This window comes from Rattus norvegicus, chromosome Y (assembly GCF_021556685.1).
Source record: "Rattus norvegicus strain SHRSP/BbbUtx chromosome Y, alternate assembly SHRSP_T2T, whole genome shotgun sequence".
NCBI lineage: Eukaryota > Metazoa > Chordata > Mammalia > Rodentia > Muridae > Rattus > Rattus norvegicus.
Window position 1 is genome coordinate 9,229,481 of NC_141555.1, and position 20,422 is coordinate 9,249,902.

Below are 20,422 nucleotides of genomic sequence, written 5' to 3' on the forward strand. Positions count from 1 at the left end.
TACTTAATCTTTTCACAAAAGTTGTCAAATATATTTCAGCACTGACTCAATATGAATTAGGGTGGATATTATAAGGTATTATTAACCTACTGTTTTCATATAAAAGCAAATTGTGGAACTATTTATTTATTGTATCTTTTTACTTGTATTATTGTAGGAAATGACAAAATATACATTTGCATCTATTATTATTTTCTTGAAAATATTAATTTCATTGATTGTAATATGGCCCAGATGCACTGGAAAATGGGAGAAATATGAGACTACTGAGAAGCGTAGTGTCTCCTCTTTGTTAAGCTTGGCATATACCAAAATCAGAGAGGTAGAGTGACTGATTCTGATATGTAAAAATGAAGTAATTACAAATGGTGTATATATTGTGAAAAATAATGAGCAGTCTTCATATTTAAGATTTTTAATATCTAAAGGAAAAAGTTATTTTAGGTTCCTTTTAATGGATGTCCTTCTGAGGAGATTATTGTGTCTTAGTAACCAATGCCCACAAATATGTTACACTGCTCTACTTATCATTTTAAATTAATAATAACTGGAGTAGGTAAATGCTGGAAGAAGATTCATCCAGTCTACTCCTGTCGGTTTAAATGTTGGATATGCCAAAGATGAAAAGAGTTATCTTTGGTTGCTTTATTGAATTTTCTTTATTGAAATGAATATTTTTATAAAAATATTAAATAGCCATACCTGAACAGATTTTTGTCACAGGTTTATGTTATTGTTCTCACTCTGTGTAATTTCACAATAGGGTCATGCAATATTTTAGTATATATGAGTCATCCATCACATTAAATCATCCACTAACCTTCAGCATGTTCAAACTGATAACATCCATAATGTAACCTGTACCAAATATCCACTTTATTTTCTTTTCTGCTTTATTACACTTTGATGTCATTTTTTCTGGCATTTGTCATGGATTTGTAAATAAACCTGCTTATGTAGTCCACTCAGAATTACTTGTAAATATTCTTAAACAATTTTCACTCAATATGAAAGTTCAGGTCTTCTACACTTGTTTAAATTTTCATGAAGCACTTCCCTGCATGAAATCTTCTGCAAGCTCTGCTTTCTCTTCCAGAAGTGTTCTTCCTGTGCTTCCTGTCACACAGACAGCTTTCAGTTTTAGGTCTGAGTAGAACTAGCACTTTGTAACAACTTTGTTTTTCTTGTCTAAAGTTTCAACAGAACAAACTCTTGGTACAGAATTTATGAGGGGAAAAAATAGAAATTATTATTTTCTCAAATAAAGAGAAACTATAAAATGGTTGATGTTGAAAATGGTACAGAAAACAGAGAAGGGGATAGTGATCATATTGGTGACAGAGAAATAATAGTTACCTGTATGACAGCAATGTTAGTAAAAATAAAAAATGATAGATCATGATTAATTTTCATGATAGCCCATGAGGATCTCTTAGAGACTTAAATATAGTGATAAGATTTGAGGTAGAATGGAGAGCAGGTTGGAAAGTAGCTGAAGATTTGCAAATTGAGACAGACTATGATGTTATACCTTTACGTAACAAAGAAGAGATGATGGGAGAATTTGACAGATTAATGTAAGGGAACCTAAGTATTACATCTCTGTTAATTACCTGAGGGGAAGTGTCAAATAGATATTTTATTTTAAAGATTATGGCTGATAAATCTTCCTTTAGGTATTAAGATAAGAACATAATTCCCATATAAAATTTTGCTTCATATAAGAAGATATTTTCACGTTTTAATACTAATTATTTCATGATTGAGATTGAGTATGTGACATTTGTCTACTTATATCTGTGATCTTTTATATATGTAAATATATATGTATGTACATATCTATCTATAGCTCTGATCTATCATATATAGCAATCCATTTGTTCTATTTTCTAACTCACATAGTTCCTTTAGTATCCTGAAATTATATTACATGCTGGAAAAGCTAATTAGATATGTCTCACGGTAAAACACATATACAGTCACATTACCAAACTAAATCTTTGTGTTTTATGAAATAGATGAAAAAATTTGATAGTAAAAAAATTAATTACCTTCCTTGAATCTATTTTCTGAACTGTAACTTTAAAATGAATCAAAATTTTGAAACAGCTTTTAAAATTGTTGAGTACTAATGTATATATGAGAACAGTTTCATAAAAATAGAAAGTAGAGTGCATTTTTATGTTACATAAATATATATATGTAAACACATATACACAAACAAATATATATACATATATTTAGATGTGTCCACGTCAACATATGTACATATACACATATGTAAATATATATATATATATATATATATATGTCCTTATGTACACATACACAAATAGACATATATACACATATACAAACATATATAAATATATCCTTATATACACATACATATAAACATACATAAATATACATACATATAAATATATACACATATACATATATACATGCATACATTATTTTACAAACCAAAAACTTTGCTTCTGAAAGAATTTGCCTAGGCATAATGTATATGGTTTAGCCAAATAAGAGAAAAATGATGTTATTGTCAAATGGCTCTGTTTGAGTACTCATTTCTGGTTGTTTAACATGATGATGGTTCTACAAATCTGACTTTTGGTACTTGGAGATTCTATGTACTACTCTAACTCATTCATACTCTTACTCCAAAAATAAGAGATTACTTATTATGTTTCCAGTACATGTCTAGAAAATAGGTTTATAAAAAAAATTAGTTTCTGCTTTCCTTTAAGGGCTTCACCATCTAGTGAGGATATAATCAAATTTCATTATTTATTAAGAGTATAATCTACACTAAGTATTTTCCTCATATTCTATCATTTTGTACCTCTAAAACTCTATTTAGGTATAAGTACACCTAATATTTTAAATACAAGAAACAAAAGTGTGAAAAAGTCCCCTTGAAAATCAGGAGTACTGGAGTTAAAATTCAAGTTCACATAATATATTGCTCAAAATCATTTTTAAAAATGTATTATACTTGCTGTCTTGAGTCACCAAGTTCAATAATTTTCTTAGTAAAATATAAACCAAAATAAAATCCAACGGAAATACATTAATAAGATACAATTACAAATGTTTTTTCCACTCACTTATTAAATTTCATATCTTTACATTTAACACAGAACTAGAAAAAAGAAAAGAAAAGAAAAACTTCTACCACCGATTCCCAACATCCGTGGGATAATTGTTTGGAATGGATGGAATTTTATAGATGAAAATTGAAATAAAACTGTCATTTTGTGACCCTACTGGTAGATGCTTTAAAAAACATGTATATTTAGGTTGAATTTCCACAATATAAACCGGACTTTTCCCTACAACTAGATGGCATGTGCTTTTGGCCAAACAGAATACAAAAATTAGGAGATGAGCTCCCTGTTTTTCACACATTGTTTTATAAACTTGCTTGAAATCGTGGTTTTCATAATTATCTTGACCAATATCACCGTCAGGCTAGCCCATTCAAAAGCAACTTGTTATCACCACTTGTTAACTAACTCCATTTTTTTATACAGGAGTATGAATAAATAACTGCTATTGAGGTTGTTGTTGAGGGTTTTCAGTACCTTTATAGCTCATAGGTTGTAAGTGTTTTTAAGCTTTTTATATTGGAAACATGGTCAAAGCATATACACTGCCTTCAATTTTCTCATCTGATCACATATTGGATTACCCGTTTCAACATTAGCGGCAATAGCTATAAAGGATTGAAATAGTCTCAATCCCTCTGAAGAGAAAATGATGTACAGGATTACTCAGCTACAGTAATGTATTTGTAGCAGCAAATGTTTCAAACATCTTATTATGTTCCAAGGGAACGTTGGCTACACAGACTATGGTAAACAAATAAAGCAGCAGCAACAATGTTTGTGCATCTTGAGTCTCTGCTGATCTTCAATTCCCTGAGAGAAGCACGGCATAGAACTTCTTTCTCTCCAGGGTACTGACAGAAGCCTGGCTGTTCTACTAGGTTATGCCACTGCTGCTTTTTCCTGTTTGTTATGACAACTCTACAGAACTGAACTAGAAGTGTATTCATGAAATGTTTGCTAATGGAACAAGCTGCCTATTCCAACTTGAGAACTGAAATTCTGCTTTCCAGACAACACAGATAGGAGTTGCTCCAATTAAACTTTCTAAACAGGGCCACCACCCCTACCCCCCCCTATGCCCCTCATCCTTTCTTTTACGTCTGGTGCGTGGAGGGCTACAGGGAGGATAAAGCTTTTAAGACTCATCAGGAAATATTGATATTTGGAAAAAAACTTTTAGTTTGAAGAGTTATAAGCTGTGGGCTATCCTTGGGGTGTAATATCACTCAGGCATTTGACGTATGCTGCATGGAAGGACCCTGAGGATGCCAAGTTAACAGCAAAAAGACAGGTATTTTCTGGTCCTGCTTATATCAGTGTATATAAAGTTTTTATCAACACTGGTAAGAAGCAGGAAGTTTGGCGTATGGGAGGAGAGAGAAGGAAGATGGTTACTATGTGTAAAATGCATGGCATCTCAGCACCATAAATTCAAAGAGATCTGGGTCAGAGAGTGAATGACAGGCACACACCAGAGATGCTGAGCACTTACCAAAAATGATAAAGTGCTAAGTTTTGTGCTGTATATATTTTGATACCAAACCAAACCAAAACAAATAAAGAGTCATGAGTGTGTATAAATATCTGCTGGAAGAACTTTGTCTGAGTCTCTCAATATTCAACACTAAATAAATAATCTCAAATAAATGATGACCCACTCACTCATGGAGCTGGTCAGCAAGTAATATTGACGATAGTATTTTTAAACAGCATTGAATCCCACGGCAAGTGTCCAGTACGCAATATGTGGAAAATATTTGCATACTTTTTTTTCAGTGGGAACCAAGCTCTGGTTACTTGTGTTCATGCATTTGTGTGAACATTCAGATTCCTGAGGTCCAGGATCACTGACCATTGGTTTCCTGCTGCAAGGACAGCACTGACAGCAGTGAATCAGAATAAGCTGTTGTCCAGTGAATGAAGAAGGAAGTGAGGGACTAAATACCAATCAAAGAGTACACATGGAAGGATCCATGGCTTCAGCCTCATGTATAGAAGAGGATGGCATTGTCCAGCATCTATAGGAGGAAAGGCCTTGGTCCTATGAAGTCTGGTTTCCCTAGTGTAGGGAATTCCAGAGTGTCGAGGAGTGAGTGGGCAGGCAGGGTTTATAGCAAACTCACAGAAGCATGGGGAGGGTGGATGGGAGAGAGGGGAACCAGGAAAGTGTATAACACTTGGAATGTAAAAACATAAAATATCCAATTAAAAAGGAGGTAATGAGTGAGAAAGGAACAGGAGGCTTACCTCAAAAAAGTGAGAGTGCTTCTAGCTCCTGGTTTAAGTTAAAAGATTCAAGGATCTTTGTTATGTATGAAAGACAAGGGTCAGCAGACTACAGCATTTCATGTTTTTAAAGAAAAGTAATTGAAATAATAGTTCCATTTTCTTATATGAACACACAGAATCATTGGAAAGAAAAATAGACAGCTAGTTTTATTGGTTTTATTGGTTAAAGAATCATTGGCATATCTTCCAACAGAGCTTAAACCACTCTCAGAAAGATTTTTACGGGATAAGACAGCAATAGAGAGTATTGGGTAAGTGTTGGGATACAGGTATCTTCCAGGTATTTTCAGTCACATTCAAACATCCTTTTAAACTGTGAAAATATAAAATTATTAATAGATTGAATGCAATCCTAAGAATATAATTCCATACATGAAGCAGTACTATCTGTGTATATGACTTTCACGCTTAGAATAATATTAGGAGATGAATTCATTTTAAAAATTGTTAAAAGTGCTGGGTATAGTAGAGGAGTACAGCATCTACAGTCTTACTGTCTGGGATGCAATTCTGGCTCTCCATTATCTAATCGTAAAGCAAATAAGAATGTAAAGAAATAAGTGCATATGAGTAAACACTCACTATAAAATATAAACTGCCCTTACATATTCAAAAAATACTATAAATATTTTAGATCTACTGAAAGGACATAAGGATGATAATTTTGGAATGTGTTCATATTGCCATAAAATATATTTTATTTAAAATTTAAAGCTCACATGTGTGAAGATTTGTTTGGTCAGAACTTTTTTCCAGGTAGCATGCATTAAACTTCTACCTGACTTACCGCTTTAATTCTAATTGACTCATTTTTATTGCAACCTAAGTAGCCAAATTTTTGTCTTCTCTGTGATAGCAACAACCATTTGTTTGCGAGTGTATTTGTCAAACATGTAGAGCCAGAATAACTCTGATGTGCCATGGTGAATGGAGTTGCGACAGTAGCTAATGTTTACAGGATATATTTTGGTATTATGTACAGGAATAAACAAACACTGTAGTAGATATATTTTTGCAAAATATATTTTTAAATATTTTGAGATAAAAATGCAAACGCATGTTATTTCACAAAATGAGAATACCTGATTGCTAAAATGCCAGAAAATATAAGATACTTATTCTGAATAGCAAGGGAATTCAAAATCAAAATTAACAAAATAATTTGATGGGATGGCTATGGTATATGCAATATTTCTATGTCACAGAATTAAACCCATACATTAGTACTCCTTGGTACTTTAAAAAGCAAAGTGATCTAACTGCTTTTATTTCTTGTAAGACAGCTGAAAAAGAACCCAAAAGCTATCCTTTAAATCTATTAAAACTTGTTTTACATTAGATAAATATCTCCTTTACTAAGAGTAGAAGGATATTTTTATAAAGTACTTTTGCTAATTTGAGGCATTCAAAAATGAATTTTGCTTTCTTTTTCCAAAAGCCAATAGCAACGTACATGAAGAAAGTCCGTCTGTAGTGAGAAAGATAATTGCTGCAGTTCTTCAATAATCATTTCCTTTGGTAAGTGGAATTTTATCCAGGTGTTTCTAAATATTTCATTTCCATCAGTAGATGTGGACGAAACCATGATATAAAAAAATGAAATTCACTTCTATGGCAAAATCTCATTAAAGTAAAACATTATCTGTCTGCTACAGGAACTTTTCCAAGCAATTCCAATTGACATTCTTTCACAATTTATTTTTAGATTAGCTGCAGTAAACAGAATACTCCCATACTAACCTTAACGTCTTTGGAGTTAAGTTCCCATTAAATTCAAACTTTTTCACTAGATAAGAGTCTTTATAATTAAACTATCCTTTCTTTGTAAGGAAAAAAAGAGAAAATGGATTGTGATGGGTTGCAGGCCACAATCAGAAGCATCACCCACTTTGTGGTAATCTAATAGATATGACTTTAATTTCTTCCAAGAATGTTTAAACAAGATTCTCTCCTTTTAGTATTCCCAGTCTCTTGATTGCTTTCTGGATATCACAGATCCTGTAACGGTTGGGTTAAAAAGTGTTCACTATGTCATGATAATTAACTTAGTCTTAGAAATTCCCTGTTGGTTGTTACCTCTGAATAAGGAAGTTTGAATCAGATTATGGAAGTTGACTCCACAGAGATGTCATCCTTCTCTAATTAGCATTTTCACACTTTTGTCCATAATACCATGTTTAGACAGAGTTTCTATTGCTGTTATGAAATACCATGACCAAGGGGGAAAACAAAATTTGGGGAAAAAAGTGTTTATTTAAGTTTAAATTTTTTTTAATTTTATTTAATATATATTTACAGTACAGATATTATCCCTCTCCTAGCCCATACTCTGACTGCTCTACATCCCATACTCACTCCCCACATGTCCATCTGAATGAAGCTGTCTCCCACCCCAGCCCCAGTCTAACAGACCTCTCTACACCATGGTAACTCAAGTTTCTTGAGGGTTAAGTGCATCTCCTCTGGTCGTGTCCAAACTCTGCACTCCAGTCTTAGGGGCTTCATATTAGCTGGTGCATGCTGCTGCATTGGTGGCTCAGTGTCTGAAAAATCACTGAGGTCCAGGTTAGTTAACACTGCTGGTCCTCCTACAGGGTAGCTCCACTCCTCAGCTTCCTGCAGCTTTTCCCTAGTTCAACCACAGGTGTTTGCAGCTTCTGTTCATTCACTGTTAATGTCTGCATCTGACTCTTTCAGCTGGTTGTTGGGTCTTTCAGAAGGCAGTCATGTCAGGTCCGTTTTGTGAACATGACAAAGCATGAGTAATATTGTCAGTCTTTGGGGGCCTCAACTTAATATGGTTCCCAAATATGGCATGTCACCAAAACTCCTTTTCCTCAGGCTCTTCTCTGAGGTTTTGTCCCTGAAGTTCTTTCAGACAGGAACAAATATGGATCAGAGTTTTGATTTGTAGATTGCAACCCTGTCCCTCACTTGATGTTCTCTCTTCCTAGTGGAGGTAGACTCCACAAGTTCCCTCTCCTCTCTCCTGGACATTTCACTGAGTCCTGATAGTCTCTTAACTGTCAGGTCTCTGGAATATTCTAGAGCCACCACCACCCACTTCCATCATATTAGCTCCTGAGGTTGCCTTTTTCCATTTATTCTGCTGGCACTCAGGGCTTCAGTCCCATTACCCATCAATACCTGGCCATGTTCCCCTCTTCCCCTCACTATCTCCTTCCTCATTCAGGTCCCTCACTCTCCCTTCCTGTGCTTCCTTTTTTCTCCCTCAAAAGTGGGATTGAGGCATCCTCACTTTGGCTGTTCAGCTTGTTAACCTTTTATTTTTCCTTTCTTTAAAATTGGATATTTTTGGCTTACATTTCCAATATTATTCATTTTCCCAGTTTTCCAATCATAAGACTCTTATCCCTTCACCCCAGTTCTAAATGATGTTGCCCCTCGTCACCCACCCCCATTTTCGCCAACACCTGCATTCCCCTACATTGGGGTTCTAGCTATACCTTGCCCAAGACCTTCTCCTCCCATTGATGCCCAACAAGGCGATCCTCTGCTTCATATGCAGTTGGAGCCATGTGTCTGTCCATGTGTACCCTGTGAATGGTGGTTTACTCCCTGGAAGCTCTCATTTGTTGGTATTGTTTTTCTGATGAGGTTTCAATCTCCTTCAATCCTTTGTCTTATTCCTCCAACTGGGACCCTGTTCTCAGGTCAATGTTTGGAAGTCAGCATTCACCTCTCTACTTGACAGGCTCTGGCTGTGCCTCTCAGAAGACAGTAATATCTGGCTCCTGTCAGCATGCACTTCTTAGCTTCATCAATCTTACCTTGTTTTAGTGAAGATCTATATCTATATCTATATCTATATCTATATCTATATCTATATCTATATCTATATCTATATCGATATCGATATCTATATCTATATCTATATCTACATCTACATCTATATCTATATCTATCTCTATCTCTATATCTATTTCTATATCTCTATCTATATATCTATATCATCTATATCTATATTTATATCTATATCTATCTATCTATCTATAATATATATATATATATATATATATATATATATATATATATATATATATATATATATATATATATCCCCAGATGGGGCAGGCACTGAATGGTCATTCATTTACTCTCTGTTCCAAACTTTGTCTACATATACCCTTCTATGAATATTTTCCCCTTTTAATAAGGACTGAATCATATGCATATTTATTGTCCTTCTTTAACTTCAAATGGTCTGTGAATTGTATCTTGGATAATTGGAGCTTTTGGACTAATATCCACTTATCAGTGAGTTCATACCATGTGTATTTTCTCTGTGATTGGGATACCTCATTCAGGATGATATTTTCTACTTCCGTTTGCCTATAAGAACAACAATACCTGCCAACTAGAGCTCCACCATCCAAAGGGTACACATGGACAAACCAATGGCTCCATTTTCATAGGAAAGAGAGGATGGCCTTGTTGGGCATCAATGAAAGCAGAATCCCTTAGTCCTGCCAAGGCTTGACCCACTATGGTAGGGAAATGTCAGGGCAGGTAGGCAGGAAGGGTGGGTAGATGATAGGGGCATCAGTCTTATAGAAGCAAGAGGAGGGGCATAGGGTAGGGTGTTCATGGACAGGAAACAAGGGAATAGGAAAACATCTGAAAGATAAACATATATTCCATAAAAAATGAATTTGATAGCTTCTGGAAGAAGGAATAACAATTTTCTTATTAGTTAAAAATTACTTTACCTGTTACCATATGTATATCTGTATCATATATTTGTGAATATGTGTTGTGTGTAGGTGACAATGGACCAAAGGCACTGGATCCCCTGGAGCTAGATTTAGAGGCAGTAATGTGTCGATGACACGGGTACTGGGAATCCATCTTGGGTCACCTGGTAGAGTAAAGTATGCTCTTAAACACCAAGTATTTCCAACACACAAAGATTATTTGATGTTTTCATCGCTGTGACTATCTCTTAGGTTAATCACAATCTAGGCCAAATCTAATTTTAAACAGTTGTTCAGAAACACAAATTGAACATTGTTTTTTAATAAAAATAAAAAAAAACTCAAAAGTAGAAAACATTAGTTACAGAGCTTAACAATGAATTCTCAATTGAGGAATGTTGAATGGCCTAGAAGCACCTAAATAAGTATTCAACATTCAAAGTCAGCAGGGAAAATAATATCAACATGGTCTTGAGATTCCACCTTACAAAAATCAGAATGGCAAAAAAAAAAAAAAAACCCTCAGGTGACAGCAGATGCTGGTGAGGATATGGAGAAAGAGGAACTCTCCTCAATTGTTGGTGGAATTGGAAGCTGGTAGCACTACTCTGAAAATCACTCTTGTGCTTCCTCAGAAATTTGGAAATAATTCTATGTGAGGACACAACTATATCAAAACTGGACTTATATCTAAAAGATTCTCCAAAATACAAGAAGGACAAATGCTCCATTACCCTTATAGCAGCCTTATTTATGAGAGCCAGAAGCTGCAGAGAACCCAAATATCTCTTATCAAAGGAATGGAAACAGAAAAATATGATACATTTACACAATGATCTACTACTCCGCTACTTCAAAATGACTTCATGAAAGTGTTAGGCAAGTGGATGGAACTAGAAAATATCATCCTGAGTGAGGTAACCCAAATACAAAAGGAGACAAATGGTACACACTCACTAATAATTAGATATTGGTCCAAAAACTCATAATACCTAAGAAACAATTCACAGACCATATGAAGCTTAAGAAGGACAACCAAAATGTAGATGCTTCATTCCTTCTGAGAAGGGCTAGCAAAATATTCACAGGATGAAATACAGAGACAAAGTGTGGAGCTGATATTACCGAAAAGGTCATCCAGAGACTGCCCCTCCTGGGGATCCAACCCGTAAACAGTTACCAAACACAGGGACTATTGTTGATGCCAAGAAATGCATGCTGACAGGAGTCTGATATGGGATTCTCCTGAGAGGCTTTACTGATACAGATGAGGTTCTTCACAAATAACCAAGAGATTGAGCACAGGGATCCCATTGGAGGAGTTAGAGAAAAGAGAGAAGGAGCTTAAGAGTTTTGCAATCCTCTAGAAAGAACAACAATATCAACCAATCAGACCCCCTCCCCCATTGAGATCTCCCAGAGATTAAACCACAATCTAATGTGTACACATAGCTCCACCTGCATATGTACATGAGAATGATCTTTTCTGGCATCAATGGAAGAAGAGGCCCTTGACCTAGGGATGCCTGCTTACCCAGTGTAGGGAAATGTCATGCATGGAGGTGGGTGTGGGTGGGTGTAAGGGGAGCATATTCATAGAAGCTGGGGGATGGGGTAAGGAAAATGGAAGAGGGTGACCCAGGAAAAGGGATAATATTTGAAACATAAATACATAATGTATTCAATTAAAAAAGTTTAAGAAATTGAAAAAAACTTACAACTGTAATGCATTTTCTTTCTTTTTAAAATGTTTTTGGATATGTTCTTATTTACAATTCAAATGTTAATCCCATTTCCGGTTTCCTACCCATAAGCCCCCAATCCCATCCTCCTTATACCTTCTTTTGTGAGGGTGTTCCCTCCAACCCACCCCTTCTGCCTCCCCACCCTGACATTCCCCAATACCTAGCCTTTTCAGGACCTAGGGCTTTTTTCTCATTGGTGCACAACAAGGCCCTCCTCTGCATACGTATATGCACCTGGAGTCATGGGTCTGTCCATGTGTACTCTATAGGTAGTGTTCAATATTTTCATTATTTACTTACCTTTACACTCCAGTTTTTATTCCCTCCTGGTCCACTCCCTGACATTTCCACATCCCATATTTCCCCACACCTAATGGTTAGACACATCTTTTCTAACTGAAACCAGGGCCAGGAGTCCTCTCCTCTATGTGGGCTGGAGGCCTCATCTCAGCTGGTAAATGTTGCCTGGTTGGTGACCCAGTGTCTGAGAGATGTCAAGGGTCTAGCTGGTCCTCCTAGAGGGATCCCCTCCTCCTCAGCTTCCTCCATCTTTTCCCAAATTTAACCAGAAGACTCACCAACTCTTTTCTTTGTTTGGGTACACATATGTGCATCTGACTCTTGCAGCTGCTTGTTGGTTGTTATTGGGGAGGCAGCCATGATAGTTCCTTTTTTTGAACGTCCCATAGCATCAGTAATGGTGTCTGGTGTTTGTTCCTCCATTTGAGCTGGATCCCATTTTGGCTTTCTGTTCCTCAGGCTCTTCTTTATTTCCATCCCTGCATCTTTCAGACATGAATAATCATGAGTCAGAGATTTGTCTGTAGGATAACAACCCAATCCCTCACTTGATGTGCTGTCTTTCTGCTGGAGGTTGGTTCAATAAGTTCCCTCTCGCCACTGTAGGGCATTTCATCTATCTCCCCCTCCTTTAGTCCTGAGGATATCTCACTTCCCAGTTATCCAGGGGATAACTCTATAGAATCCTCCTAAGTTCCTTCCTCATCAAATCACCTGTTTCCCTTCTTTCTGCTGGCCCTCCGGTTTCAGTCTTTTTTTCCCACCAATTAGAAAACCATATCCACTGCCTCAAACCTTTATCCTTTATCCCTCTCAGTCCCACCCTCCATTTCCTGTTCTGCTTTCTTTCTTCTCCCTCCAAATTGGATTGGAATGTTTCACTTGCACTTGTTTTTAATGCCAGTAGATAACTACCACAATCCCGAAATTACAAGACGTCCTCCTCTAAACTTACAAGAAAACATCACCAAGAAGAAAACAACAATCAAAATAACCATGTCATCAGTGGAGTCTTCAGGAAGAGGTGCAGCAACCTGAACATGGTTCCAAGATGTTGGTAAGTATGTAGTGCTTTGTCAGGCTGTCAGGTTTGTATTCAATCATCCATGTATGGTCACTATGTTTGAGACCATTCAAATAATGATGAATACCCTGAAGATGATGAGTGCTATTCAAGCATCTTGTTTCCATGAAGACCTCAAACCTGAGTGAAGGGATGCTATATTGAGGAACTGGAGAATGGCCAAAGCCTCTGTGTGCACATTGTGTAAATGGGATGCCTATTTGAGCAAAGTGGGAGACCTGTGTGGACAGAAGGGAAAACAGGAGTCTGTTGAATAAAGATGCAGGTATAGAGATCCCATGTAATGAGAATGTAATGTCTGAAGTGCACTTGGCCAGAGATGAAGTTTTAAGATTCCATTAGAGTATTTGGTCACTGTTGATGTCTTCATATACACACTGAAAATGTCCCAAACACTACATCTATATAAATTCTCAAACAATAATAAAAGAGATTAAAAAGAAAACACCTGGAGTTGGGGATTTGGCTCAGTGGTAGAGTGCTTGCCTAGCAAGTGTTAGGTCCTGGGTTCGATCCCCAGCTCCGAAAAGAAAAAAAGAAAATAAAAAGAAAACACTTCATTCAACTCCCAGTGCCTCCTTTGGTCAGCATTTTGCTCCAGGCTGATGATATGCTCAGCAGGTCAAGGCCCTTGCTGCCAGGTCTGAGGACCTGAGGTCTACATACGTGCAGTGGCAAGCTCACACACACATGCTAATTAATTATTTAACTAATTAATTAACTAATTAATTAAAGTAAATTACCTTTTCTTAATCAATAAACAATATAAAGCTGTCGCTTACATGAAAGGTTCTGCATTGTTAGCTGACCCCTGAGCCATTCTCTCTCAGGCTCACCAAAGAGAGGACCATGAGGGACTATCACCAACCTGTGCTTAGCACCTGACAGAATCCTGAGTGTATCTATCTGTTGAATGAAGGGCAGTCTGGGCATGCAAAACATCACACAGGTCAAAGACAGAAGGGTGCCTCAGTACACGTATGCAAAACCAAAGTTCAAATGAGTTCATGAGAAACCATGAAATAACATACAGCCCGCATTGTCAAACCTGAGCTTTCTCAGAATTAAAATTTGCCTAATTCTACCTAGCGTATCCCCTGAGGACCAGCAACCACTTCTTTTCTTGTTCTCGTCCTTTCTACTCTATTTATATTTTGTTTAATAATAATTTTAAAAAATCCTAACTATTGGTGAAACACCATTTATCAAACAGGAATAAACAGGTGTCTCTTGTTAAACAAGATGATTTTAATCTTTCTTGGTAATTTTAGACCTATTTGGGGGAGTTTTGTTGTTTTGTTCTTGTTTTTGTTTTCAACTTAATGCACACTGCCACGTCATGGAACAAAGACTTGGGGGGAAATGCTGCCGGTTTAGAGTTTGCCCTTGAGAAACCCCTACAGAGTTAGGCAGAGGACACTCTGGCTGTAGTCTCCTTTGTTCTGAGAGGAAAGAAGGGAGCTCTCTGTGGTGATTACAAATACCTGTTTCTCTTTTATCTACTTGTCCCTAGATCCACTCACCCTGCCTTCCCTGCCAATATCCTGCTATGGAATTAAATAAATTAATACATACATATGTGTGTGGTTGCATAAGCATAAGTATGGGAGGTCAGATGTAAACCTTAGCTGTCTTCCTCAGTCTCTGGCTCAACTCCCTTCAGTGGTCATGGTGACACACCTGGGAAGAGGAGATTGTAGCTCCTTGTTCTATAATACTAATTGGGTTCCCCAAATTAGTTTGCAGGAGAAAGTCTGCACCTAGCTCCTGGGAACCTGCCCACAGTTAATTCTGAATGGTGAATAAAGATGCTATCCTCCGATAGCTGGAAAGGAGAGACAGAGAGAGAGAGAGAGAGAGAGAGAGAGAGAGAGAGAGAGAGAGAGAGAGAGAGAGAGAGAGAGAGACGGGATTTAGGGTTCCCGGGCTTGGGTTCTGGAGCATGCAGGACAGAGAGGTCCCCATGCCTTAGGGGAGTGTGGAGGAGGTGAGACAGAGGTTGTCATGGAAGGGAAATAACATGCAGAAGGGCAGAGCTGCCGTATAAAAGGGCTAATAGATGACGGCCCAGAGGGTTGCACCTTGGATTCAAGAAGAGCCAAGATGAAGCATAGAAATTAGTAAATAGTAACTTGGATTTATTGCTGGGAGGTGGAATCTAACAGGATGGAGGGTAGGCAGCTGCCCAGATATGGGCAGCTTTAGATATAGATGCTGGGTGTGTTTCTTTCATTCGGGAACAGAAGCCATTGAGGTGAGTAACCCCGCGTCGGGATTTATTATTTTTTTTCCTCATGGGACCTCAGCTGATGATTTGCCGCCATTGGATTTGCCTGTGGACAGATCTGTGAGGCACCTTTTGGAATAATGATTGGTGTGTGGAGGTCCACTGTGGATGACACCACCCCTGGGTGGGCGGTCCTGGAAACAGAAGAAAGCACGTTGACCAAGCAATGAGCAAAGAGCCAGTAAGTAGTTGTTCCTCCATGGCCTCTGCTTCAGTTGCTTCCTTCAAGTCTATGCCTTGAGTTACTGCCCTGACTTTCTTCCTGATGGGCATGATCAAGCGGAAGTCAACCCTTTCCTCAGTGAGATAGTTCACACAGTGTTTCATCTGAGCAAGGAGAAGTAACTGAGACAGTTCCACCCTTCCTTGCTTTGTTTTCTTGCAACAAAGTCTCACACTTACACCCCAAACATACCAGTCGAGCTGGTGGACCAGAGACCATAGGGGATGCATCTGTCTATATCTCTGGTACCAGGATTGCAGGCCACCATGTCTGACGTTTAGTTTTTAACGTGGGTTCTAGGGACCGAACTCAGACCCTCATACTTTCACGGCAAACACTTTACTGGCTAAGCCAGCTCCTTAGCGCAAGAACCCCACCTCAGAACCTTTGAAAGACATTCCTCTGTCAGACCACAGTCTCTCATTAAGGCACACTTTCCTTCCATGACAATGCCATGTCGGTTAAAATTCTAATCAGAAGACAGGAAGCCAGGTTGAGCTATGAAGGATTTTGCATTGTTTCTCAATAGGGCGTCATTTTGCTTTTGTAAAATGTGAGGTTTCTGGAAGAAACCTTATCTGCCTTGTGCTGCACAAAAAAGGAAATACCTTTTGTCCATGAAACATAACATAACACCCACAGTAATAATGACGAAGGCAGGGGTGGATATCATCTGTGTTGTTTGGTCCTGAGAAAGGTCAGTTATTTAGCAGAGAGTTATCAAACATTTAACGGGGAGAGGGGTGATAAAAGAATGTAACTTTAAAATTATATTGACTTCACTATTCTTTGGGCAGAAACATTTTAAATAATATTCCATTGTACTTCCTAGTACGTGTGTTTTAATTGTTGTATCACATCTACCTCCTGGAACATTGGACCTTATTTGAGTGTGTGTTTGCTAATTGCTAAGGAGGGCCAGGGGACAGGCTGGCAATGTAGGGTTCTGATAGGACAGAAGATGAGTTCAAATGTGGCTGGTAATAATTATGAGCTTAGAAGGGCAAATACAATAAATATATGTGCTGGGAATGTGTCTGATCACAGAAATATAAAACCAATCATTATCCCTTAATCCCAAGGGTGTGATTTACTTGGGAAGAAACACCAAAGCACACACAGCCAGTTCAACAGCCCAGCCATCCCACAGGACTCTTGGATCATCCATATTTCTTATCTTACTGCCCTCAGTGGTTTGGCTATAATGTAGTCACAAGATGGCTGCTGCATCACGAGAGAACACATCAAAGTCCTCCACAGCAGAACTCCAACACTGCATGGGAGGAATAGGAAAAGAGATGAAACTGTCTAGGAGAGCTCCCTATTTTTGACAGACAGAAAAATATCTTTCCTCAGAAAATTTTTGGTGTGTCTCAGTCAGTCTTCTGATGTACCTCAACACCAGTGACATGCACAGAACAAAGCTAGCATGACTGATTCAAACTAATTAGGATGCCCTCCATGATTAAAGGATAGAATGTCAGTTATACTAATATCCAAATGAAAGTGGCTATTTGCAGTGAGAATTTTGGTGTATTTAAAAACATAGAAATGTTATAAAAGTATGTTTTTGTTTTAATCAAGGCTGTGCGGTATGGGGTTGCTTCCAATTGTCAACAGTGGCTGACTATGATTTGTCTCGTGCTCTAGCAGGGGCGTGATTTTGACAGGAGCATATAGATTTTGCGTGTGTGTAAGATTTGGAATGCTGGAAACTTTTCAGAGAACATATAAATTCTAGAGCCCCATAGGTGGGCTGCTGTTGGTTTTAGTTTGTTAAATTATCACGCCCAAAGAAGAAATTAAAGATCCTGACAATGAAGATCAAACTTGCCCCCCAAGGAACTCGATTCCCCTAACCAACAAGAGGTCATCAAATGGTGATAGAACCCATTTCCCTCTCTCCTCTTTGCTCTCCTATCTAGTGTTACGGGGTTGAATGTGAAAGAAAGGAGAACCTACGAAGTAGCAAAATGACGGCTAGAGCTATTGAATGAAGGCCCATCATCAGCCCCAAAGTATAAGGCATGTGTATCAGGTAACAAGAGAGACAATTTTAGGAAACAGGCCAGTTGGATGCCACTGTGATTTAAATGGAATTTAGCAGCTCAGCAAAGAGGTATCTTCCCTTCCCTATCATTTGGGGACATATACAATTCAAGGGTATATCCTTGTTTGTTCAATATGTCTCAGTCTCTCTCTCTCCTTCCTCACACTCTGGCGTCTGAAGTGGAAATTTCTGGTTGTCCTGTGATGCAGAGTCATGTGCAATTTCGTTAAGGCGAGTCACGTGATATTTGGAGAGGTTACGAATATGACTCAGTAGACACTGATGGGGTGCTTGCATTGTTTGCCCTGCAATCCCTCCTTGGTCTTGATTCTCATTGACCTTCATTTTATTGAGGTGCAGCAAAGAGTTCCTGGTATTCCAGCTGGTTCTGGTCACTCCTGCTGACTAGTGCCAGTTTGGTGGAGGCCCGACTGTTTCTGCTAGATTGTGCTACCAGTGCTGATTTGTGCTTGGTGACACTTTTTTTAAACTGGACTATTAGTATCCTGACACTACCGGACTGGACTGCCGGTGTCTTGACAGCTCAGATTGGATTTGCCCCAAAGAACTACTTCTAAACAGGTCCACATCCTCTTGCACTATTTATCATCTTTTCTCCCCTACCTTTGGACAGTGGGCCAGAAGGGGGCTCTAAGCATTTGAGAACACTTATTAAAGTAGGATTTAAAAAAATCTAAGTCTACATGAATCCCCATATAATGAAGGGGTGTCAGACTCATTTCCATTACAAATTTTTTCCCTTGCATCTGTTTTTGCAGCTATCTCCTCTTTAAAGAAAGTGCTCTGGAGGTTTTTGTGAGGAAAATTTGTTACATGCATGGATGTTTAATAACAAGTTTTCCCATTTGTGTGTATGCATATATGCATATGTGCTATGCGTGTATGTGGTCATGTGTGTGACATGCAGGCCAGAGGACCAATTTACTTTGTTTTTGACCCAGGGTCTCTCTGTGGCCTGAATCTCACCAGTATAGCCCAAAAGGGCTGGCAATAAATCCCAGGAATTCTCCAAGTTTTGGTACAAGAACTTATACCCACGCTTAGGTTTTTACCTTGTGTCCAGTTCCTCAGGCTCAACTCCAAGCTGTATCCCTCATTCCAAGCAATGTGTTTGAAAATAAAACATTAAGTAACTATTACGACTAATGGCCTGACCAGAGTGATTCAATCACCATAAGGGCATTACACACAAAGAGTGGGAATTCCGAGCATTGAGATGAGAATGTTAAAGGGAAACCCAGAGCCTATTAGGAAAAGGTGAAAACTGTGTCTTCACTCACTCAAGACAAGAATCAACAGAAACCCAAGCTTGTGACAGCTTATATCCTATGAAACAGCAAAAGCTAGTTTCTTATTTAAGAAGCATAAGCCATTTTCCCTCTGATGCTGCCACTACTACGCCAAATGAAGTGGGGAACGGCTCCCTACAGCTGTGGGTTTTTCTGTAGACCAGTACCATATTGTCTCTCATCCATGTCCCACCCCAATGTCATATTGGCACTTCCAATTAACCAAGTGACAACAATGGCTGGCCATTACTTCTGAAGTTAAGCAGGAATGTGCAAGGTCACAGAGCAGAATGCATTGATTTTCATCCTGAAATTGGGAAACATAACGTTCCCATTTCCTGTTTCGTTAGATGGGAAAGCATTGTGCATACCCAGCCCTATTAGAGATGTGCCTCTCTATGGACAATAGAACAAGAATTGCACTAAGACCTGTATTATCTTGAAAAACATCTACGTGAGGCTATTCTCCAAGAAAAGTGGTGTGTGTGTGTGTGTGTGTGTGTGTGTGTGTGTGTGTGTGTGTGTATACACTTGTGACTTGTGTATGTGCATGCATATTGAGGTCAGAGGACAATATTGTGTGTCATTCCTCTTTGTAATAGTTTTACTTAGTCGGGGTGGACACATACATGCTACATCACATATGTAGAGACCAAGGGACATGTAGTAGGATTCAGTCCCATATTCCACCTGGTGAGTCTTGGGGATTGAACTCAGATCCTCAGGCTTGGTGGCAAGTGCCCTTGCATGCTGAGCTATCTTCCCAGTTCCTGTCTTTGTTTTTGAGGTAGGATTTTCTCAATGGATCTGGGAACTGATGCCTGTGATGGTTTGGGTGTGTGCGTGCCTGTGTGCCTGTGTGTGTGTGTGTGTGTGTGTGTGTGTGTGTGTGTGTGTGTGTGTAAGTTCTGCCCAGGTGTGGCAGCATTAGAGGGTATGGCCCTGTTGGAGTGGATGTGGCCTTGTTGGAGTGAGTGTGTTACTGTGGGTGTGGGTTTTATCATCCTAGCTACCTGAAAGCCAATATTTTTCTAGCTGCCTTCAGATGAATATGTAGAACTCTCAGCTCCTCCTGCACTATACCTGCCTAGATGCTGCCATGTTCCCACCTTGATGACAATGGACTGAACCTCTGAACCTGTAAGCTAACCCAAATTAAATGTTGTCCTTATAAGAGTTACCTTGTTTATGGTGTCCATTCATAGCAGTATAACCCTTAGTAAAACATTGATTATGGGGTGGCCAGTGAACTTCAGAGGTCCCCATGTTTCTATATCCTTGGTTCTGGGGTCAGAGTGCATGCTAC